This window comes from Podarcis erhardii (genome assembly GCF_964252035.2).
Source record: "Podarcis erhardii genome assembly, chromosome: 10".
Lineage (NCBI taxonomy): Eukaryota > Metazoa > Chordata > Lepidosauria > Squamata > Lacertidae > Podarcis > Podarcis erhardii.
The window spans coordinates 63,383,172-63,407,318 of NC_138500.1; the positions used below are offsets into that span (position 1 = coordinate 63,383,172).

At 44.1% G+C, this 24,147-nt stretch overlaps 1 long non-coding RNA gene across 1 annotated transcript; it reads right to left on the reverse strand.

Annotated features, from left to right (window-relative positions):
- Positions 1 to 23,022: 23,022 nt before the first annotated feature.
- Positions 23,023 to 23,878, reverse strand: LOC309350673. Its single transcript, XR_014160492.1, has 2 exons — positions 23,751 to 23,878; positions 23,023 to 23,386 (listed from the first exon to the last, which is right to left on the reverse strand). It is a non-coding gene; the product is annotated as an uncharacterized lncRNA (long non-coding RNA).
- Between the last annotated feature and the right edge of the window lie 269 nt (positions 23,879 to 24,147).

A 24,147-nucleotide genomic window follows, 5' to 3' on the forward strand; every position in this document is an offset into this window, starting at 1 on the left:
CTGTCAGATGTTCAATGGCCCAGTTGGCTATCAGTGGCCCTTAACTCTTTCTCAAGCCTCACTCCTAGCTTGCTTTCTTTAGTGTAGAGAGGAGGAACCTGCTGGTCATCAGACAGTGGTGGTTGGTGGACCCTGGACCTGGCAGGACCAGGGAGAACATACAGGTATGGCCAAGTTGTTTTGGTTTTCTCCTCAACCTCTTCTACTGCAAAGGCACTGACTGCAGTTATACCAATACTTAACACCTAGCTAAACTGAAACGTATCTCATTGGTTCAGAAGTGTCCCTGCTTGTCACAGTTGTTTCTCTGCTGGGAGAAACATTGTGTGGTCTCCACCAGTTCTGCTTCTGTCCCTTTCTTATGTAAAGACTTAAATGTTGATGATTTCTAGTGTAGGGTTCAATAATACTCAGAAGGAAGCCCCAGGGAATTCTAAGGCAGTGTTTCCCAACCGGTGTTCCGCGGCACACTACTGTGCCGCGAGACGTTGCCTAGTATGCCGTGGGAGGGAGGCGGGCGAGTCGCACGGCGTCTCGGCGTCGGGCGGCAGCGAGCCCAGGAAGCGGCCCAGCCGGCCGGGGTCGCCCGCCTGCAGCAGCGCCTCGCACCCGCACGAGACCTGCTCCGCCGAGAAGCGGGCGAGCGCGGAGGATCGGGCGCGGCGGAGGCCAGCCCCGCGCTTGGAGAGGACGCAGCAGCCGTCGCCAAACCCGATCCTCCTCCTCCTGCTCCGCCGCCGTCCTCTGGCTCTCGGCCGGGAGGAGCCTGCGGCGACGGGGCGGGCGCCGAAGTTGGCAGAAGTTGGCGCGCCTCCTCGGCAGCGCCTTCGTCCTCCTCCTCCTGCCTCTGCTCTCCTCCGGCGGCGGGGGCGCGCCGCCCTCCCCGGCCGGGGGGCTCGGCGGGGCCCGCGGGGAAGGAGGCCATGTTCGCGGCGCGCGGGATCGCGGCCCCCCTCACCCGCCTCCGGCCCGCTCCCCTCCCCCTGCGCGCTGCCTTAGCCGTGCGGGTCTCCTCCCCCTGCGCCGCCGTCCCCTTTCCACATCCTAGGAGCCGCGGTCCGCCTACCGCCCCCGGGCCACGGCGCGGCTCCCAGCCCGGGCTGGCCTCCGCCTCCTGGGACGCGCGCCCACCCCCGCGGCGCCCCAAACTTCGGAGCAACTCTCCAGACGCTTCTCCCCCGCCTCGGTCTCCCTCCTTTCCACTTCTCTTCCCCCCTTCCTTCCCTCTTTCTTTCTCTTTCTCTCCCATCCGCCTTTCCTTCTATTAACTTTCCTTTCCCCTCCCTTCGTCCTTCCTACTTTTACTCCTGGGCTCCTCCCCCCTTTGCGCAGCCACAAATCAATCTCTCTCTCTCTTTTTTCCCCTCTCTCTCTTCTTTGCTCAGACGCAAAAAAGCGCCGCTTTTTGGAAATCCGGACTGCTGTCCCCGCTGAAACGATACTTTAAAAAAGGTAGAACCCACTGGCTCTTATTTCTGTTTAAAGCAGTAGATCCCGAACTCTTTTGGCCCACTGCCCCCTTGGTTCCACATCCCCCAGTGTCCCCTATGCTTACTCTATAGAAAGCATTACAGGGGTTAACGCGGCTCGCTAAGGAAGATATTAATAGAATTCTGCATTTGGGGGGAGACCCTAACAGTCATCTACCATTACCTTCTATGCTGTTACTATTTTTTTATTTTTTTTTACATAAGTAAAAAGTGACCTTTCCCCATCTGGCATGGTGGTGTGCCTCGAGATTTTTTTCATGACACAAGTGTGCCTTTGCCCAAAAAAGGTTGGGAAACACTGTTCTAAGGGAACTGCTTCTTTTTGAGTAAGTTTTTCAGATTAAAATTTTACAGTCACATATCAAACCTATAAAATAAAACAAGATTCCAAGGAATCTCATGGATTTCCCTTCTCCCCTTTGTGGGTCCTATTGTTAATCGTGTCCTCCTGCATCTTTTATAATAATCCAAATCTTTTACATCTCCATTGTGTCCAAAATTCACCATTAAGCTACAAGGGATATTCCAAGCCTACTAACGATTTTAACTGTTTAACAATGGTCTTTAAGATAAGTTATAAATTTTCCCCATTCCTTATTAAAATGTTGGTTTTTCTTCCTGATTTCTGACTCTTCCAGTCATTTTAGCCATTTTGGCATAATCCATCATCTTGATCTGCCATACTTCTCTGGTAGGGACTTTATCGTCTTTCCAAGAACAAACAACTTAAAAATCAAAGGGGGAAAAAGAATCTGGGACACAATCAGGATATTCAGGCCTGCAAAAATTAGGTTTTACATGTCCCCTCAGCAAATCCAAAATTTCACTGTCTGTTAGAAGACGTTTGCCTGAATGTGCAGACAAGGTGCAATCTCTGACCTCCTACTATATTATAAACTCCACATACTGAGTTATCATTTAAACCCTGCCCTGCACCACCCTGCTTTTTGTAAAAGCATTTTAAATTTGCCAGAGTGTTTTTATCATAGTGTAATTTTAACAAAAGGAACAAAAATAATAGCTCTAGTAAATACTAACAAATTTATTACGGCATAAACGTTCTTCCTCATTTCAGTGGAGAACCTCTCAGGGGTCAAAACTGTCTATTTTCTACTGTCTATCGCCACCTATGCAGATCTGACATTGCATGGATGTGTTGACTAATTTATATTCAAAAAGTAAAGGTAGAGGACCCCTGACAGTTAAGTCCAGTAGTGAACGACTCTGGGGTTGTGGCGCTCATCTCGCTTTACTGGCCAACGGAGCCGATGTTTGTCCACAGGCAGTTTTTCTGGGTCATGTGGCCAGCATGACTAAGCCGCTTCTGGCAAAACCAGAGCAGCGCACGGAAATGCCATTTACCGGAGCGGTGCCTATTTATCTACTTGCACTTTGACGTGCTTTTGAACTGCTAGGTTGGCAGGAGCTGGGACCGAGCAATGGGAGCTCACCCCGTTGCAGGGATTCAAACCTCTGAGCTTCCGATCGGCAAGGCCTAGGCTCAGTGGTTTAGACCACGGCATTTATATTATCCCTGCCTAATATTGTGCATATTCTGAAAACGGCCTGGAAAGGTGGATGGAGACTTTTTCTCTATCTCAACCAATATTCCAGGTTTCTGTTGTTCCCAATGGATTGTGCAGAGAATATTATAAAGTGAAGTTGACTAGCCTATGAAAGTTTGGACAGATTTTTCAGAAGCAGGCAAGAATCCCCATAATGTTAATCAGGTTGTTTATTAGTCCTGGATGAACAGTTCTGCAACTCTCTTGACAAATACCCGCACTCAAAGCATCGCAGGGGAGGATCTCTCCGTGCCCATAGCAACTCTCTGATCTGTAGAATTAAATAATCACTGAAGGAAAACAATCCATTTTCCATCTATTGAGCTTTCTTCAGTGTATGAAAGTTGTCTTTATCCAAATTAATAATCTAGGTTTGCATTTGCCTGGGATCAGACGCTTTGATTACAAAATGAGCTGAAAGGCGGCGCTTGAAAGATGTGCTACGATGCAAAGGCAGACATAGAATCTAATGCACCTACATATGGCAGGCTAAATGTCAGCTTTCTTCACGAGAAGGAGGAATCTCCTTCCTGGTCCTGCAACAGCATCGGACAGCACAGCTGATGTTGCACCCATTAGTGTCCTCAATATAGGTGATTGTGCCTGATGCCATAAGCAGCACCTTGCTTGTTAAAGAAATAAGTTTACTATGCATAAATGTAATGTTTGCATGCATTGCGTTTGAAAACTTTTTGCAAAGAGAAGTTTGCATAAGACACAGGAGGTTTTACTCTGGCAAATGCGGCGAAAAAGGTTAGATGTTGGATTTTTGGAGACCTCATTCATTTCTACTCTGCACAAGGTCCAGACCAGGGATTCCATTGCAGGAACTTTTAACATCACTCCATTGTGTGAGGTCTCTTTTACAAGAGCAACACACAAAGGGCACTATATTATTAATGATTCATTTATATACCAGCCAACACAAAAATTGACTTCTAAGTGGTTGACAAGTATAAAAACTATCTTTGTAATATTAACAATCATAATTAAAATACTCAATAAAACAACCCCAGTTGAAATTAAAGACTGAATCTGATGCAGATGTTCCTTTCCAGTCAAAGCAATGACTCGCATGTAACATAAACAATATATGGCTAGTAACCCTTGATAGAGTCATATAATTCTAGAGTTGGAAGGGACCATCAGTCCAACCCCCTGCAATGCAGGAAACTTTTTTGCCCAACCTGGGCTCAAACTCATGACCCTGAGATCAGGAGTCTCACACTTTATCAACTGAGCTAACTTTCTCTTGTATAATCCCTTTCTAAATCTGTCAAAGCAGCCATCACCAAATCTCTGCCCAAGATCTTGGAGATCTGCTCCCAGTCTGAGTTGACATTTCTAAGCTACATGGATCATAGGCCTGACTCAATATAAGGGAGCTCCTTATAAACAGAAGGAGTGTGTGTGTGTGTGTGTGTGTGTGTGTGTGTATGTGTGTAATACCCCAGAGCTTTCCTGTACAACTCATATAAGATCCAGTACATTGCTCAAAATATGATACAAATTTCTAGCAAGATGTTTGATTTTGCTATTTCTAAAGAAACCCAAAACATTGCAAATGGTTACTTAGCAATTGACATTTTCATACAAAATTAAGCAATGGAAGCCCAGGGCATAACAAATTGTATTTCAGGTAACACGCAGTTTCATTTACTCGGCGGTATGCGGGTGGCCTATGAGGAAGAATGCTAAGAATAGCAATTTACCTATGAGGTTTAATATCACAAAATCCACCCCACTGCCTTTGTTTGGTTTTCTACTTATGTTTAACATTGCATAAGAGAATTTGATGGCGAAAGGGAAAGGGGAAAAGACGCTTCCATAAAATGTTCAGAAGGCTTGATGCAAGCCCTGGCTCCTGAGCTAGCTCATCTCGTGCAGATGTGGCACAGAAGTCACGGCCTTGGCTGGAGAGGAACATCTTCATTTGCAACACACACACACACACACACACACACACACACACACACACACACTCATTCCTTCCATTCCTTTCAACAAGGACCTAATGAGCACTTTAATATACACTTGTATCCAGCTGCAAATCTTTGGCATGACTGCACTTGGAATATCACATCCTGTTCTGGTCATCACCCCTCGAAAAAGATGCTGTAGAGCTGGGAAAAGTGCAACCAAAATGATCAAGGGACCAGAGCTTTTTAGTTTAGGACAGAGGTTTTCAACCTTTTTGAGTCCACAGCTCCCTTGACCAACTACATTCTTTCTGCGGCACCCCTATGGGGCCAAGGAGCCCAGTTATGTCACCCCTTGCCTGACAGAGCTGGCAGCCTCTCACCCTTTCTCAAACACCCTCCCTTGTGGAGTGTTCCCTCAGCCTCCTCTCCCCTCTCCCCAGGAGTCCTCCAGGCAGCCACTGCCACCGTCCCTGGTCTTCCCCTCCTCAAAGAGAGGTGCCTCCTCACACTGCCCCACAGGGGCCTGGGACTTGTCTGTCCATTCCCAACAGCAGGGCTGGTGGACTGGCTGGTTGGCAACCAGCACCCCCTGGCCAGTCTCAGAGGCACCATTCACTTGGAGAGCTTGTAACCAGGGCTGTTGCAACAAACAGCCACATAAGCCTTTGGGAGGTAGAGACACGAGAGGGCATCAGAGGAGGGAGGGAAGGAAAGAGGGATGGAGGCCAGTGTTGCCCACGGCACCCCTGACCATCATTCAAGGCACCCCAGGGTGCCACGGCACACTGGTTGAAAGCCACTAGCTGAGGGAAATGGTCGGAAAGCGATAAAAGGTAAAGGTACCCCTGACCATTAGGTCCAGTCGCAGATGACTCTGGGGTTGCGGCGCTCATCTCGCTTTATTGGCCGAGGGAGCCGGCGTACAGCTTCCGGGTCATGTGGCCAGCATGACTAAGCCGCCTCTGGCAAACCAGAGCAGGGCACAGAAACGCCGTTTACCTTCCCGCCAGAGCAGTACCTATTTATCTACTTGCACTTTGACGTGCTTTCGAACTGCTAGGTTGGCAGGAGCAGGGACCGAGCAACAGGAGCTCACCCGTTGTGGGGATTTGAACCGCTGACCTTCTGGTCAGCAAGTCCTAGGGTTTGTGGTTTAACCCACAGCGCCACTAGCGTCCCTCAATATACACTTGTATCCAGATGCAAATCTTTGGTGTGACTGCACTTGGAATATCACATCCTGTTCTGGTCATCACCCCTCGAAAAAGATGCTGTAGAGCCTGGGAAAAATACATCCAAAATGATCAAGGAACCAGAATTTTTTAGCTTAGGACAGAGGTTTTTAACCTTTTTGAGTCCACAGCTCCCTTGACCAACTACATTCTTTCTGCGGCACCCCTGTGGGGCCCAGGAGCCCAGTTATGTCACCCCTTGCCTGACAGAGCTGGCAGCCTCTCACCCTTTCTCAGACACCCTCCCTTGTGGAGTGTTCCCTCAGCCTCCTCTCCCCTCTCCCCAGGAGTCCTCCAGGCAGCCACTGCCACCGTCCCTGGTCTTCCCCACCTCAAAGAGAGGTGCCTCCTCACACTGCCCCACAGGGGCCTGGGAGTGGCTGTCCATTCCCAACAGCAGGGGCTGGCAGACTGGCTGGTTGGGCTTCCTTGCCCGCTTGCTTGCTTACCCTGAGGCCGCCTCTGCTCCTGGCAACCAGCACCCCCTGGCTAGTCTCAGAGGCACCATTCGCTTGGAGAGCTTGTAACCAAGGCTGTTCCAACAAACAGCCAAGTAAGCCTTTGGGAGGTAGAGACACGAGATGGCATCAGAGGAGGGAGGGAAGGAAAGAGGGATGGAGGCCAGTGTTGCCCACGGCACCCCTGACCATCATTCAAGGCACCCCAGGGTGCCACAGCACACCTGTTGAAAGCCACAGGCTTAGGAAAATGGTCAGAAAGGGATAAAAGGTAAAGATACCCCTGACCATCAGGTCCAGTGGCAGATGACTCTGGGGTTGCGGCACTCATCTCGTTTATTGGCCAAGGGAGCCGGCGTACAGCTTCCGGGTCATGTGGCCAGCATGACTAAGCCGCTTCTGGTGAACCAGAGCAGCGCACGCAAACAGTGTTTAACTTCCCGCTGGAGCGGTACCTATTTTTCTACTTGCACTTTGACGTGCTTTCAAACTGCTAGGTTGGCAGGAGCAGGGACTGAGCAACAGGAGCTCACCCCGTTGCGGGGATTCAAACCGCTGACCTACTGATTGGCAAGTCCTAGGCTCTGTGGTTTAATCCACAGCGCCACCCACGTCCCTTCAGAAAGGGATGGTGATCTATAAAAATAAGCATGCAGTTGAAATAAATAATTGAAGGTCTTATAAAATAACTGTTCATAAATGTACCAAGCAAACACGTGCATAAATGTATAAACCACATGTCTGAAGCAGCACAGGAAAACAGCCCTGAAACCATTTTGATTCCCAGGCTGACCAAATGTTTTCTCTGCAAGGAGGAAGGGGGTGGGGGAGCCTTCCCATTGACTCAGGAATTGGGAAATCACCATCTCAAAGAAATGGCCAGACTGCCAGGAAAGGCAATCAGATCGGGCATTATCAGATAACCTGGCACACAGGAAAAACAACAACATTCAAATTTCTGTTGTAGACCACCTTTTCTGTGATGTAGGTATGATGTTTGTGGGGGGTGGTCTTGGGTTACACCCCTTCTGTGATGTATGTATGATGTATGTAGGGGTGGTCTTGAGCTGTGATGTATGTATGATGTATGTAGGGGTGGTCTTGAGCTCCAGGGAAGGGAATTTAAAATGTCTATATAAGGCCTTGCGCACCATTGTTCTGGACCCTCCTCCTTTCCTGTGTGTGAGGGGAGCACCCTGTTGCAACAGTTTCAATAAAGATCAGGCTTACTAGCTGCTTTGCTTCTCAACATTCTCTGGTTGGCCTCTGTTATTTCCTCCGACCGATGGAGAACCTACAAAGGACTCTGTAAGGGCTCTTGTGTCCCCCATAAGGGAATAAGATTTTTGTTTATTGCACAGTAGAGAAAGTAGATTCTCCATCTCTCATGCAACAGGGTCATTCAATGAAGAATGGCGAGAGGTCCACAACAGACCCAAAGTACTGGTGCTGGCCTGACTTTCATTCAATGATGCTTTGCCCTGGCATGAAAATGTGTTCATGATTCCGGTCTTCTCCCTTCTGTCTTCCCCAAGGGTTGTGGGAAAGCCAGCAGCCTTTCAGCATCCTCAGAACTCAGTCCTTCCTATTGTCCCAGAAGACATCCCTTGAGGTGTATTTGGCCCAAAGAGACGAAGCAATAGCATTTCCCTCTGTTGCCTGAGATTACTTCAAGATTTAAACTGAGATGGGGAAATGTTAGTGTTCTTATCTCGCCATAATGGGTAATGGTTCTTAGCACCTTTCATCTTCAAAGTGGCTGACAAAAAACCCCCAACTAATTAATCTTCTCGTTTCTTCCCGAGCTGCAAACTATGCTCTTGCAGACCACCTCGGTAATGATAATTCCCTTTATAATTAAGATCCCTCTGAAGATGACAGTTGGCTATTTTAGGTAGGGTGTCACAAATGCTAATTTGATCTGATAAGAGGTGGAGCGCAAGAGATTGTAATCAATGCAACGGTAGAGTTTTCTCTCTTTTTTCCTCGACACTTCAAGATAGACACCCTGGCAGATTTCAGCAAAAAAGAAAAAAAAGGAAAAAAAGGAATGTTCTTTCATCCAACACTTATCTGCTGTATCTAGACATCACTGAACTGATAAGACTTTGTGCAAGTAGAAAAGGAAAATTAAAGTAGAACTGCAGGTTATGAGTAGGGACTGCTCAAGATATTTTGATGTTGGAAGCTAAGGACAAGATGGTGCCCTCATTTTCCACCCATTCTGGGTTTTTTGTTGTTGGTTTATATATATATATATATATTATTTATGACATTCAGTTGTATACGTTTCAATAATTTTACAAAACTTGACTTCCTTCCTCCTCTTTCTGTGGTTCCTTAAATTAATTTTTAATATTTTCTGCATATCCAAATAATTTTCTCATTTATTCATCTACTTTAAGTATATACTCTTATAAAATGGCAAGTTATTACAATAATCCTGCCAATATTCTTATCTGTTTAACATTTGTTTGCAAATATTCCACAAACCATTTCCATTCGTTTGTTAAAAAGTTGATTTCTTATCTTTCCAGTAAGCTTCGCCATTTCTGAATATTCCCTAAGTTTTTGTATCCATTCTTCCTTTGCTGGGACAACTTCTTCTTTCCATTTTGGGGCAAGTAACATTCTTGCCACTGTAGTTGCATACATGAATAAATTTCTATGCAGTTTGGGACAGAACAACCTAAATTGTATAGAAATTTATTCATGTATGCAACTACAGCGGCAAGAATGTTACTTGCCCCAAAATGGAAAGAAGCAGAAGTCCCAGTAAAAGAAGAATGCATACAAAAACTGGCAGAATATGCAGAAATGGTGACACGTACTGGAAGAATAAGAAATCAAGATAACAAACGTTTAATAAAAGAATGAAAATCGTTTATTGAATATTTACGGATAAACTATAAACAGATAAAAACATTAGCAGGATTATTAGCTTCAACACTGGTTATCTTTGCTTCTTCCAGTACACTGGCATCAGTTTGCCTGTCTTCCCAAGTGATGTGTAAATTTTTTTGGAGACACCGTTGATGGAATCAAATGACACCAAACTGGGAGGGGTGGCTAACACCCCAGAGGACAGGATCACACTTCAAAACGACCTTGACAGATTAGAGAAAACAAACAAGATGAATTTTAACAGGGAGAAATGTAAAGTATTGCACTTGGGCAAAAAAAATGAGAGGCACAAATACAAGATGGGTGACACCTGGCTTGAGAGCAGTACATGTGAAAAGGATCTAGGAGTCTTGGTTGACCACAAACTTGACATGAGCCAACAATGTGACGCGGTAGCTAAAAAAGCCAATGCAATTCTGGGCTGCGTCAATAGGAGTATAGCATCTAGATCAAGGGAAGTAATAGTGCCACTGTATTCTGCTCTGGTCAGACCTCACCTGGAGTACTGTGTCCAGTTCTGGGCACCACAGCTCAAGAAGGACACTGACAAACTGGAACATGTCCAGAGGAGGGCAACCAAAATGGTCAAAGGCCTGGAAACGATGCCTTATGAGGAACGGCTAAGGGAGCTGGGCATGTTTAGCCTGGAGAAGAGGAGGTTAAGGGGTGATATGATAGCCATGTTCAAATATATAAAAGGATGTCACATAGAGGAGGGAGAAAGGTTGTTTTCTGCTGCTCCAGAGAAGCGGACACGGAGCAATGGATCCAAACTACAAGAATGAAGATTCCACCTAAACGTTAGGAAGAACTTCCTGACAGTAAGAGCTGTTCGACAGTGGAATTTGCTGCCAAGGAGTGTGGTGGTGTCTCCTTCTTTGGAGGTCTTTAAGCAGAGGCTTGACAACCATATGTCAGGAGGCTCTGATGGTGTTTCCTGCTTGGCAGGGGGTTGGACTCGATGGCCCTAGTGGTCTCTTCCAACTCTATGATTCTATGATTCTATGAATCTTTCAAGGAGCTGGAGATGGCGTTTATAAGTGGTCGATGTTGGGGACTTCCGGGTTAGTGCCTCCAGCAATGGAGGAATTCCTCTGATTGGGAGGAATTTGCTCCGTGGAAATCAGGGTCTGGCCGCCACGGCGAAGGCGGAAACCCACTAAAAATCGCAGGCAGGAGAAGCCTGTGAACGTGGGATTCGGCTGGCACCTTTTGCGCCTGCCCTACTCGTGGGGAGACCCGGTTTCGGGGATCCGGAGCAATGTGGGGTGAGCAGCGCGGTGCTTCGAATTGACTGCTTCTTTCACAGGGTGAAGCCACATTGCTGTTGCCAGAGAGCGCTGATTTTTTCCTGTGGACAATTTGATTCTAAACAACTACCCGTGAGTAGAACGGAAAATTGGATTTTTAAACGTCTTAATTTGGCACCGAAACGGGGAGGTTTCAAACAGGAAGTACGCTTTCCCCTTTTGTAAATAGATTGAAGCAAAGAATTTGCAAGCTAAAGTCTTTGAAAGTCCTATGTAAAGGATTAAACTTCCATCGGCTAAAATCATTAAACCCCCCTTGGAGGCAGGAGAAGAGGGGGGAAATTTTGGATCGCGTAAGCCTGCAGGAGAGAGTGATGAAAGTTAAATCACCACCGCTCTGAACCTGGAAACGGGCTGCTAGTAAGACTGACGTTTTTGGGAAAGTTCATTGACTGTGACAGTTAGTTAAATAAGAGAAATACATTGTTTCCATTTTCTCCTTCTGCGTTTAAAAAGGAGTAAAAGTAACTGAAAATTGAAACTAATTTTACTGCTTGAACTGTGCTTAAAAGGATTGATACAAACAGAAATTGTTTCCCTCTAGAGGGAGCCTTTGAAATTGTTACAAGAGTTGAGCTGGTGGAATCTCCAGCTGCAAGAGAAAAACCGTGAGAGTGACCTTGGATCGCTTAAGAATGTCAACAGAAGAAGCCTTAGTGATTGCACTATGCAAGATAAGTGAGTCAGTGGAACAGCTCCACAAGAAGACGGATGTGATGAATATTAAAATTGATATTTTGGGACAAAAAGCAACTAATTTGGGACAAAAAGTGAACATCTACATAGAAACTATTCAGGAACCGATACAGGAATTTACTTTGACATGCCAAACGGTGGAGAAAGCGAGGGAGAAAGTTGTGGTTGTTGAACCTAAAGTAATACAAGTGGAGAGGGAGAGAGCCCCAGCATTACAGAGGCAATTTGATGACTACAAGTTGTTGCCCTCTATGATTGAATTCAGAGAAAGTCAGATTGGAACCCTGCTTGGACTGGAGAAGGAAAGTTGGATAGATCATCTCATGCAGGGATTTACTGACCTTTGGGACCTGGACCTGGGTCAGGAGGAAATTGGAGTTGTGGGGACCTTCAGATTTGGAGGGATTTTGAAACACGTCCTGAAATATCTTTTGGATTTTAGTTTTAACCACGGAGATGTGGATGACATGTTGAGAAGGAATAAAAACATTGCTAGGTTGGAGCTCCCCCGAGACCTACTCTTCAGCATCAAAGGAAGGAAATTAAGAACAAGATCAGCAGAAGACAAATATGAAGAAGACTTGCAGAAGGGACCTGGAAAAGAGTTAAGAGCCTCGGACAGAAGATCACCAGGTTGATGGACTATATGGAATTGACGGAAATGACTGGCAGAATCCGAGACCAGGGAGAAGAGACGGTGGAAGAGGATTGGAAAAAGTTTAAAGTTTATTTATAGAAATACGGTAAAATTAATGAGTGTTAGAAAAATGTTGGAATGAAATTATATGGCTTTAGTAGAAGTGTTATAAGGAGTTAAGCATAAATAAGTATTATAGTATCAATGGAAAATAAGGTTAAAATAAGTTAATTATATGACAGAAAATAGAGAAAGATGGAAAGGAATTGCTGAAACAATTAATAGAAGTGGAATACAAAAAGGGAGGTGAGAGGAAGTCGATGAAACTAGGGAATGAAAGATGAGGCATTGAAATGGTATGATGTATGTTTTTTAAATTGTTTTTGTTCTGTTTTGTTTAGTTTAATGCGTTAATGTTGTGTGGTGTATTGTTTATATATTGTATTGCATTGTTTTTTCTTTCTTTTGTTTTTTCTTCTTCTTCTTTTCTTCTTCTTCTTGTTTGTAAGGTTTAAAAGTAATAAATATTATTATTTTTTTAAAAAAATATATATAAGTGGTCGATGTTTCACAAGCATACAGTAATGTTGGTAATACAATAGCTTTGTAAACAATCATTTTGATTTCCCTGCAAATGTCCCAGTCCTCAGACATTCTGCACTTTAGTCGGGAGAAAGCTCAGGCGATGCTGGACTTCAGCATCAATGCCAGCCCTTGTGGAAAGATAACTGCCCAGGTAGAAGAAGTGATTGACATTTTCCAACGTTACACCATTGAGTTGGATTTGTGGTGCTGCAGAGGGGTTATTTTGTACTTGTTGGTGCAGCACTTTGGTTTTTTTTGGTCAACAGCTATATGCCCACATCAATCCCTCTTCTGAGGAAACTCAGAGAACTTTAGCTCTGAGGGCGGCAGGGTTTTCCATTAATATACTATAGTACCATTAATATACTATAGTACCATTAATATACTATAGTTCTCAGGATTCTTTTGTGGGGAAGCCATGACTAAAGTGGTATAATCAGTGCTATTTTGTAGGAAAAGAGGCACCAGAACTCACCACAAACGTCTCCCTTTTTCTTTTAGAATGGCAATGGTGCCCATCTGAGAGGTTCCAGAATTGTGTTCCAGTGAGTTCCGGCTCAAAAAAAAGCCCTGGGTATAATGGTATTTTAAATGTACAGTGAAAATGGGGCCTGAACCTTAACCAAGGCTGTAGCTCAGTCTGGAAAAGTACTAACTAGGGTTGCCATACATCCAGAATTTCTCAGACATAGTCGGGATTCGACACTCATATACAGCATCCCGGCAGAAATTGCTTAAATGTCTGGGGAAATCTGGACCTATGGTAGCCCATGTTGGAAGTGTAGATTTTGGCGAATTTCCTTTAAAATAGTTCAAAACTTCATTTCCCCCCAATGTCTGAAGTTTCACTGTTTGAAATATGGCTGGAGCTTATGAAGGAGTTCCCTCTTCTCCTCTGATTCTTCCTCTAAGAGGGGAAAGTGGATCCTGAGGTCATAACAGAATTGTGAATGGGAGAAGAAGAAGAAGAGGAGGAGGAGTTTGGATTTGATATCCTGCTTTATCACTACCCGAAGGAGTCTCAAAGCGGCTAACATTCTCCTTTCCCTTCCTCCCCCACAACAAACACTCTGTGAGGTGAGTGGGGCTGAGAGACTTCAAAGAAGTGTGACTGGCCCAAGGTCACCCAGCAGCTGCATGTGGAGGAGCAGAGACGCGAACCCAGTTCCCCAGATTACGAGTCCACCGCTCTTAACCACTACACCACACTGGCACCGTAACATTTTGTTGCAGTTCCCATTTGTTACAGCAGGGGTGGAGAACCTCAGGCTCAGGGTTGGTGCTTCAATTGTGGCCCTCCAGGCCTTGGGAATCTCCTTGACTCTTTGAGCCAAGCCCCCTCACTGATTCTGCTCCACAATCTCCATGAGTGTTTTTGTCTCATTGGAATATATTCTTGGACTGTGATTTACAGCAGGCACCCCCAAACTTGGCCATCCAGATATTTTGGGACTACAGTTCCCACCATCCCTGACCACTGGTCCTGTTAGCTAGGGATGATGGGAGTTGTACTCCCAAAACATCTGGAGGGCCGAGTTTGGGGATGCCTGATTTACAGTGACTTTTGCTTGTGTGGATAGAGGATGGAAAGATGCATGCGTCAGAGGGATGTGTGTGTGGATAGGAACCACTGACTTCTGGCAGGTAGCCTTCTGTACAAAGGTAAGAATTGCATGCATTGCTTGGTCACTTCTGCCTCTGGTTTTGCTCGCCTATGTAGCCCTTGGGCAGTTGTCCATCAGAGAATGTGTCCCTCAAGTTCTCCAGTGAGAGCCAGCGTGGTGTAGTGGTTAAGAGCGGTGGACTCGTAATCTGGTGAACCAGGTTCGCGTCTCCGCTCCTCCACATGCAGCGGCTGGGTGACCTTGGGCCAGTCACACTTCTCTGAAGTCTCTCAGCCCCACTCACCTCACAGAGTGTTTGTTGGGGGGGAGGAAGGGAAAGGAGAATGTTAGCCGCTTTGAGACTCCTTCGGGTAGTGATAAAGCAGGATATCAAATCCAAACTCCTCCTCCTCCTCCTCCTCCTCCTCCTCCTCCTCCTCCTCCTCTTCTTCTTCTTCTTCTTCTTCTTCTTTCCTCTTTGTTATGACTTAAAGGGGAAACAGTCATTTATGCTTAATCCAAACCTACATGTTTATAATATAATAATATCCGGATGCTCAATGCACAAGCTGTGGCCGTAGCTCCTCGGTTAGCATATAATTTCTGTTCTTTAAGTAATTTCATGTTACTTAAAGGGCAGGCGGTACTTTAAAAAAGATGAGCCGTTGCCCCAGAATTCGAAGGCGGAGACAGCAAACGCATTCATTCCAAAGCAATAGTGCAAGTCCCTCAGACAAAAAAACCCCTCTTTTCTCTCCAGAGACAAGCCGAATGAGGTGAAGCTCATCATTATTCATCTTTTCAAGGGCAAAGCCATGATCGACAGGGCTTAATGTGTATCTTGGTAGAATTGGATTTGATCCTTAGGGCTGGGCCAGAGGGCTGCTTTGTTAGATTTGTTAGATTCTCTTTCTCTCTCTTACGCTCCCTCCCCACAAACAAAATTACCTCTCCGAGGCCGGCATCAACCCCCAGCATCCTGAGACGATCTGCTGCTCTTGATTTCAGTCACATCTAAATCTGTTTAAATTGTCGACATGATGATTTGTGGAGAGACGGGGATTAAGCAGGAGGGAGATTAACACAGTTGTCTGTCTTCTTCGAAATAATATACCTGCTGACAGTAAGGGCATTCTTCAATTTACATAACTTAGTTCACAAGCCGGGCTCTGCAGTTGTTTTTGGGTAGTTTTCAGCTATCAGCAGCATAGCTCCTTGTGCATTTGAAACTATGACATTCCATCTCCTCCAAGTGTAGGCACCCCACTCTTCCCTCTTTGCCGGAAAGTGTTTCCTTGAGATTGGACATGAGCACACATGCACTTAGATGTGTTATAATTATTCTTGATTACGGGATGCCTTTTCTTAGCTTAACACCACCCCCTCAAAAACAAAACCGCTCTCAAATTTTTCATTGAAGAGTGAGTTCCGGAGGGCAATTATATTGACTCAAAGTTTACGGCATGTTATTCTTTGAAGGAGAACTACCCGAAAATGATTCACAGGGGGTATTTAACTCCGAGTGGCGCTGTGGGTTAGATCACAAACGCTAGGACTTGCCGATCAGAAGGTCGGCGGTTCGAATCCCCGCGACGGGGTGAGCTCCCATTGCTCGGTCCTTGCTCCTGCCAACCTAGCAGTTCGAAAGCATGTCAAAGTGCAAGTAGATAAATAGGTACCACTCTGGCGGGAAGGTAAATGACGTTTCCATGCGCTGCTCTGGTTTGCCAGAAGCGGCTTAGTCATGCTGGCCACATGACCCGGAAGCTGTACGCTGGCTCCCTCGGCCAATAAAGCGAGATGAGCGCCGCAACCCCAGAGTCGGTCACGACTTGACCTAATGGTCAGGGGTCCCTTTACCGTTACCTTTAGGCTTGCTAAAATGTGTAAGACTGAATCAGATAAGTGCTGGAGATGCAAAGAGGAAGAGGGAACGTTCTTTCATATGTGGTGGACTTGTAAAAGGGTTAAAAGAGTATTGGGAAATGATCCATAATGAATTAAAAAAATGTTTAACAGTACTTCCCCCTCCCAAAAAACCCCCGGAGTCCTTTCTGCTGGGGATAATTCAGACTGAAATTCCCAGGTGTCAAAAAAAGGTCATTTATGTGTGCTACCACTGTGGCCCATGTTTTGGTAGCCCCAACATGGAAAATGAGTGAGGTCCCAATTACAGAAGAATGGCAACTGAAGTTGACGGAACATGCACAATTTGTGGACTTAATATGCAGGGATTTATGATATGTAAAATGAACCCTGGAAGTAGAAGGGATGTCACTGATATTTAAGGATGTAAGATGAGTATTTTAAATTGTAGAACAGAAAATTTAATAATATATATATATATATGTATATATAAAAGAAAATTTAAGATGAGTTTGTTAAATTGAGAGTCATTTCTCAATGTGGGTGATTTAGCTGCAAACTGTTGCTGCTGTGTTGCACTTCACATGTGTCATGCCACTGTCTGTATTTGCAGGAGGGATTCAAGTGCACATCAGAAATTTAGGTCTGTGCAATTAAAGTGGATTGAGGGGTGGTATAGGACTGGGTGATATCTGGTATTCAATATTGTGATATATCACCAGCTAAACACTGCAATGTACTGATATATCACAATGTCTGAAATAAGGACGGGGCTATGTAGATGCATCGTCTGGCTTCACGGTTTTTCCTGCATCATGATTTTTGCATGGTACACAAACACACACACCATGATTTGCAAAACATTGCAAGGTCAAAAATTATGAAACTGATGTCCCCAAATGGACTTCCAACCGGTTTTGGATGATATATTGATATATCACCCAGCCCTAGTATATTGTCATTCAAGTGCAACAATTTCATTTTTTAAACAGACTTTTTGCAGTTAGGAAAGTGATGGGGAGATGAATAAAAATTGTGGGCTGAAGGAATGACTGATGGGAAGACAGAGAAACCCTCTGCAAGGAAATAAGAATGAATGTTTAATAAAAACCAGGCACCGCCCAACCTCCCCATACGGTTTGTGCAAGCAAATCAGAATGTAAGCCCCACGTCGCTAATGGAATAGCAACTCTAGCTTTTTAAGATGCTGTCTAGATTTGTCATTGCTTCTCTCCCAAGAAGCAGGTGTCTTTTAATTTTGTGACTGCTGTCACCATCTGCAGTGATCACAGAGCCCCCAAAAGTAAAATCTCTCACTGCCTCCATTACTTCCCCTTCTATTTGCCAGGAGGTGATGGGCCCAGTGGCCATGATCTTCGTTTTTTTCATGTTGAGCTTCAGACCACCTCTCTTACTGCATCCAAAACATTGCATCAGAAAAGGCCCATGTTTTGTTAGCCCCAAAATGGAAAATGAGCCAAAGAAGAATGGCAAGTTAAGTCGACAGAATATGCACAACTTGCAGATTTAACATATAGGATAAGAGAACAAGAAGAACATAGGCTTAAAGAAAATTGGAAAACATTTATTGAATATACGGAAAATTATTGCGTACAGCTGAAAACCACTGGCAGCATTAAGATAAATTCAATGGTGTAAATAAGTTTTGATGGATGCAATAATGGAAAAGCGATTGGTATAGTTTTGGTAAAATATGCAGGGATTTAAGATATGTAAAATGAACCATGGAAAGAGAAGGAGATAAGTCATTGATATCTTAAGGATGTAAAATGAGTATTTGAAATTGTAAAACAGAATGTGTGTGTGTGTACATATACATATACATATACATATACATATACATATACATATACATATACATATACATATACATATACATTGCATCAGAAAAGACCATCGTTCAGTAATGGAGCACTGATAGAGCACATCCAAAAGTCTTTGGCATTTCCTTGTGGGGCTAGGAAAGACTAGGAAAGCCTGAAATCTTGCCTCTCAGTGAGCAATACTGAGAGGCAAGATGCTGAACAAGATAGACCAATGGGCTCACTTGATATGAAGTACCTCCCTATGTTCTCATATTTCCACTCTCTGTTATCCTTCAAGATAAAGGGCTTCCGAATTCCTTTCCGATCATTCCTTTTTTTATCTGTGATCCTGCCATGACTTGTCAACAGGGAACTCTGAGCCTCTCCCCTCCCAGAACCTGGCCCCGCTCAACGTCTTCCCAGATGCCAACCCAGTAAAACTGGGTCACTGAATCCATGTGATAAGTTACATTAATAAGCAGGAAAGCGAGGCAGCCTCCCTCTTGTGACTGCAACCAACATTGCCTTGGAAAGAAAGATTTAGATGGCTGCTTTGCGTGTATTTAGATTATAAGGCTGCCCGCCATTCAGCTAACTTTGCATCCATTGCAAAGGGTTAACTTAGCTAATCTATTTTTATATATTCACATCATTCCTAGCTGCTGGGCACATCAGTTGGGTGAATAAATTTGCTGTTGGTTCTCTCTCTCTCTCTCTCTCTCTCTCTCTCTCTCTCTCTCTCTCTCTTTTGGCTCATCAGTAACCCTTGTACAAAATCGGATAGTATACCAGTAGGATTTTTATTGCCGCAATAGGGAGAGATGATTACTGATGCTGAGAAGCCTGGTCGCCTTTTTCTTTTTCCCCTCCTTTGCTGATTTGATTAGAAAGAGCAGAGTTATGGGGGGAAAGAAATCACATCTGAATATTTACAAAAGCTGGTGTCCACCGCAAATGATCATCCTAGAATTTCACTGCTGGTTGTAGTCCTTGCTCTTGTCCACCCTCCAATTTATTACAAATTCTTTAATCAACCTTTCTAATGCGCGCTAGGAAATGGGCTGTCCATATTAACCAGGGAAATGTCAATTCAAGGCTATAGGGGCTGGCACTAATAAGGTTAATGAATAGCTGGCCTGAAAAGCAACAGATGGACCTAGTGGAGCGAGCTCCTTAATGACATTTATAATGCCTAAGGTCAACTGCAGTTTATCTTCATTTTTGCCTCATTTAAAAGATTCCAAAGGAATAATAAAGTCAGTCTAAATTTTCCCTACAGGGAAATGAAATTTTATGCGCTGCTGTTTATTGAATGCCAATGCGCCAGGCAATAAGCAAGGGACTGTCGCCTCATCGTGCTAGCGCCGTAGATACGGCATATCTGAGTTTGTTTGCATGTGCTGAGACAACAGCATCTCTCAGATTATTATTATTTTAAAATAACTCGTTCCATTTTAGGAGCGACAGCCACAGGCTGCTCTTTTTTCCCTTTGTCGTGATTTTGCGGCGGCAGCGATCAGGCGAAGGTTAAACCCACCCACTGAAGCAAGCAAAACTTTGGTTTTCATAAGGAAATTGGAGCTATGTGCAAATGAGATTACTGGCTTTAGAATTTGGACACACTTACTGCTGCCTTCTCCCCCAGTCTCCTGAAATGTGCGTTACTGCTTACCATCTTCATCATTGGCTGTCACAGGTGGTGACGGTGTTAACTGTGTTATCGTATCACATGGAAAAGGTTTACAAGGGTCGATATGGAGATGCTGTTTCTGTCCATGGCTCTGTAAAGTGCAGGTTTACCCCTGCCATCCCCACATGTAAGCTTTTTCCTTTTATAGAAGCCAGAAATAGGGAAACCTTTGGCCCTCTGGGTGTTCCAGAACGACAACTCTCATCACCCCTGACATGCATGTTCAATGGTTAGGGATAATGGGAGTTGTGGGATGTGGGTGGCGCTATGGTCTAAACCACCACCTGACTTTAAAGCCTTCAGTGTGTCCTGAGAGGAGTTAGTAACATCATTTTGGTAACACATTGCATATCTCGAAAAGTCTGTGGCTTGATGTATGGGTTCTTCAACAAAAGGTAAAGGTAAAAGGGATGTGAGTGGTGCTGTGGTCTAAACCACTGAGCCTCTTGGGCTTGCCAATCAGAAGGTCGGTGGTTCAAATCCCCGCAACGAGGTGACGTCCTGTTGCTCTGTCCCAGCTCCTGCCAACCTAGCAGTTCGAAAGGACACCAGTGCAAGTACATAAATAGGTACCACTGTGGCGGGAAGGTAAAAGGTGTTTCTGTGTGCTCTGGTTTCTGTCACGGTGTCCCATTGCGCCAGAAGTGGTTTAGTCATACTGGCCGCATGACCTGAAAAACTGTCTGTGGATAACTGTCAGCTCCCTCAGCCTGAAAGTGAGATGAGCGCCACAACCTCATAGCCGCCTTTGACTGGACTTAACCATACAGGGGTCCTTTACCTTTGCCTTACCTTAATGGGAGTTGTATTTCACCGAGTGGGGTTATAATCATAGAGTTGGATCATCTAGTCCAAAACCCTGGAATGCAGGGATATGCTCTGGTTATGTCCCGCTTGGGCCACTCCAATGCACAAAGTGTTAGTGTTGACCTTTAAAGCCCTAAACGGCCTTGGCCCAGTATACCTGAAGGAGCGTCTCCACCCCCATCGTTCTGCCCGGACGCTGAGGTCCTTCTGGCAGTTCCCTCACTGTGAGAAGCAAAGCTATAGGGAACAAGGCAGAGGGCCTTCTTGGTAGTGGCGCCCGCCCTGTGCAACACCCTCCCACCAGATGTCAAAGAGATAAACAACTACCTGACATTTAGAAGACATCTGAAGGCAGCGCTGTTTAGGGAAGTTTTAAATGTGTGACATTTTAATGTATTTTTGATCTTTGTTGGAAGCTGCCCAGAGTGGCTGGGTACAAATAATAATAAAATATTATTATTATTATTATTATTATTATTATTATTATTACTTTACGTGGGGCTATTCAGTCAGATGGGTGGCAAACGACTACTACCACTAATACACCCATATGGGGATCATACCTGTGACCTTGACATTATCAGCACCGCTGTCTAACCAACTGAATTAACCAGGAAGGCTAAAGTTTAGGAACATCCAGAGGACCAAAGGTTCTCCACTTTTGATACAAGCCCTATTCACAATTACAACAATTGTAATTGTAATTGTTGTAATTGGGACGGACAATGTGGTCCTGTTCATTACCCCAGATCTGAAAAACCAGAGCCAGCATGGCTAGCTCAGGCTCCCCATTTCAGAGCTTTCCCCTTTGGAAGATCAATTGGTTCGGGAAACTTCTCTTTGCAACCCAGCAGGCGGGCTGCTGCTATATGTTCTGCGAACTAACCCACTCAAGATTAGCCTTCGGGGGGAAGGAAATGTGTTCTATTCCTTTTGCTGATTTTTACTCTGCCTACAATTTCTGTATAGTTTTTATTGTAATGTGGGCTTCTACATTTTCTTAGCTATGCAAATAACAGAGTGCAACAAGGATAACCCACCTCCCAATCCCTGATTGTACCATTGTATTCAAATATTGCAATAATGTCTTTATGTTTGCTTCGCAGCTTTGGGGAAACATTTGGTCCAAACCCAGCTCTGCACGCTGGTATGTTTTTTGTTTTTAAAGCTCTGTATGTCATTTAGAGACATTTTGCATAGCATTGAACTACAGTGGTACCTCGGGTTAAGTACTTAATTCATTCCGGAGGTCCGTTCTTAATCTGAAACTGTTCTTAACCACTTTAGCACCACTTTAGCTAATGGGGCCTCCTGCTGCTGCCATGGCACCGGAGCACAATTTCTGTTCTTATCCTGAAGCAAAGTGCTTAACCTGAAGCACTATTTCTGGGTTAGCAGAGTCTGTAACCTGAAGCGTATGTAACCTGAAGCGTATGTAACCTGAGGTACCACTGTATTAAACCATTGAACTAAATAATAACAATAATAATTCTATTTTGAGCAGCTTCCAAAGTGTGTAATGAAAGTGGCTTCCATGTTTTTCTAGGGCTGAAGGCAGCCCTGTTTAGGGAAGTTTTCAATGTTTGATGTTTCATCGTGTTTTTAATATTCTGTTAGGAGCCACCCAGAGTGGCTGGGGTAACCCAGCCAGATGAGCAGGGTGTAAATAATAAATTATTATTTAAAAATGAAGAGAACGAGTCAACCATGCTGGGGTGGCTACACAAAGCATGGCATGAAAAAACCGGTGATTAACATTAGGGCTGAGTGATATGTCAATATATTGTCCAAAAACGGTTTGAAATCAATATAATGATATCAGTTTCAGAAATTTTGACCTGGCAATCTATATTGAATTGTGGTGTGTGTTTATCCTATGCAAAAATCACAATGTGAGAGAAACCGTGAAGCCAGGCAATGCCTCTGCGTAGCTCCATCCTCATTTCAGACATCGTGATATATTGTGATGGTTAACTGGTGATATATCATGATGTTGTCCCCCAGCCCTACCATTTGTCTCTGCATAGTTCCATCCTTATTTAAGTCATCGTGATATTTTGCGATGGTTAGCTTCTGCATGGATATCAAGTGTTCTACCATAGATCTAAAGTCCCTTTCTGTAGGCATCAAGCCTTTAATAGCTGCATGTCAAGTGTCCCTTCTGTTTTTTCCAATAATTTTTATTAATTTTTCCCAAATATCTTAAACACAATATAGCTTAACAATATTATTCTCCTTTAAATCTATATCTTATCCGAGTTAACTTCCCTCCATCCCTCTTCTGACTTCTCTACATTGCTCTTGCTTAAGTGTGATTACTATATATACTTTCTATAAGTGTCTATAATTCCTTAATAATTTTTTGTACTATACTTTAGACATACATTCCTTATTATAAATCAGCATTACATCTTGTGGTCTAACCAAATGTTTACAATAAACGTTATGAGTTTTATTTCAGTCCTGTGAGTGTCTTTATTTATGTACAGTTTTCTCTAAGTATACCATAAATTTGGACCATTCTTTTTGGAATTTCTCATCATCCTGCTGTCGGATTCTTCCAATTAGCCTTGCTATTTCTGCATACTCCAATACTTTCTGTTGCCATTCTTCAATTGTCAGGATATCCTGTTGTATCCATCTCTGTGTGAGGAGTAGTCTTCCTGCTGTTGTGGCATACAGGAAGAATTTCTGATCTTCCTTTTTAATGTCCTCTCCAACCATTCCTAGCAAAAATGCCTCCGGTTTTTTATAAAAGGTTTACCTAAATATCTTTTTTAACTCATTATACACACTATCCCCAAAAGTCTTCTTCTTTTTTTTAAAAAAATGATATTTATTAGAAGTTTCAAAAATTACAGAAAAAAGCAAAGGAGAGAACAACAAAAAATTAACAAAACATACATAACAGTACATCAAAAAGGAAAAAAAACCCACATAAAAACCAATACACCAATAACAATAAAAAACACACACATCCAATATTCCATATCTCCATCCTTCATTTGCTTGTTTCATCGACCTCCTCACACCTCCCTTTTTGTATTCTAGTTTAGTTATTTGTTTCAGCAAATTCTTTCCATCTTTCTCAATTCCCCCCCCCACATGTGGTGGTTGTGTGACAAGGTGAAGACTTTTTTTTTGGGGGGGGGGGAAACATATCCCCAAAAGTCTTCAGCTTGTCACACAACCACCACATGTGGAGAAAATTTCCCTCTTTTACCGTGCAATTCCACCAGTTCTTATTTCTCATTTTGTACATCTTTGCTAGTTTGGTGTGTGTTAAGTACTCAAGTGTCCCTTCCAGATCAGCCTTCCCCAGCTTCTGTTTTGAACTACAACCCCCATTAGGCCCGGCCAACTTTGTCAAAGAGAGTTGAGCTCCCAGCCTGCTGCCTTTACAGCTAAATTACCAGGTGAAAGGAGTCAACTCAAAGAGCAGTTTAGCAAGCATAGTTCAAGGTAATTTGCTCCATTTATAAAGAGAAAGATTCCATTGTTGTTATTATCATTATTAAAAAATAAATAAAATACCCGGCTGTTAGCTTAATATGA